We start from the raw sequence: 1,210 nt of genomic DNA, 5'->3' as shown, positions 1-1,210 counted from the left end.
AGACCCTGTTAATGATAACATAAAATAGATGGAAGCACTGAAATAATGTTAAGTTACAGCATGAGGTGAAAATGGATTAAAGGGAAATTATAATCTTAAAGTTTATAAAATGGAGATATTAAAAAAAAAATTATTTGTGATTAATTCCAAATGACAACTTAGTGAGATCTGTTTGGTATGAGGGTCCTTAATTTGCTGCCACACAGTGTGACTGAAGCTGAACCATGTGGTTAGGAAGTGAATTTCTTAACTACATAGACATGTCCATACACACACAGACACACATACACATGGGTGTGAAATTGTGAAGATTGGTTTATAACTGATAAGGGATGAGAGTATCCATGTTTTTTGTGTTTTTTCCTGTTTTCCATGTGTTCTTTTGTTTCTTTCCATGTAACTTCTTTCTCTCTCTCTCTCAATATACAGACACACACAATATGCACACAAACACACACCTATATATATATATATATATATATATATATATATATATATATACACACACACACACATATACACACATGCACAAACATTATACACACACACACACCAATATTACAAGCACTTTAGAATTCAGTGTGAACTAGGAAAAACTGACGCATCATGACATTTCTTCTCATACATAGACTTTACTGTTAAATATTTTAGATGATGTCAATATCAATGCAGATCTTGCTGTTGACATACAGTGAATGAATATTTTGTTATAAATGTTTCCTTTATCTCCAATTATATATATATATATATATATATATATATATATATATATATATATATATATATATATGTATACACACTCATATATACATGTATATACACACACATATATATACCTATACAAACACGCACACACACACACATATATATTTGTATATCTGTTACAAACCAATGAAGGAACCTTTACATGGTACACAACTTGCTAGAAGTAGTATAGCCATCAGATGTCACTTAGCAAAAAAATACGTATGTGGTTGTGTCCTACCAATGGACCTCTTTGTCACTGCTGTGTCAAATTTTGGCTTAAAATATCTAACCTCAAAATAAATGTTATAAATACCATTTTTATACTCTACAACTGTCTTAATCATCATTACAGACAAATAAGTAATAATGTTAAGAAGCAATTAAAGAGAGTATTATCTTTTCTCCTTGTTTAATATTTCAAAATACTACAGTAGGATCATGATTTTATATTCCCCCTAGAATA

The sequence above is a fragment of the Octopus sinensis genome, unplaced genomic scaffold (genome assembly GCF_006345805.1).
Source record: "Octopus sinensis unplaced genomic scaffold, ASM634580v1 Contig13635, whole genome shotgun sequence".
In the NCBI taxonomy this organism is placed as follows: domain Eukaryota; kingdom Metazoa; phylum Mollusca; class Cephalopoda; order Octopoda; family Octopodidae; genus Octopus; species Octopus sinensis.
This window is presented reverse-complemented; position numbering follows the sequence as displayed.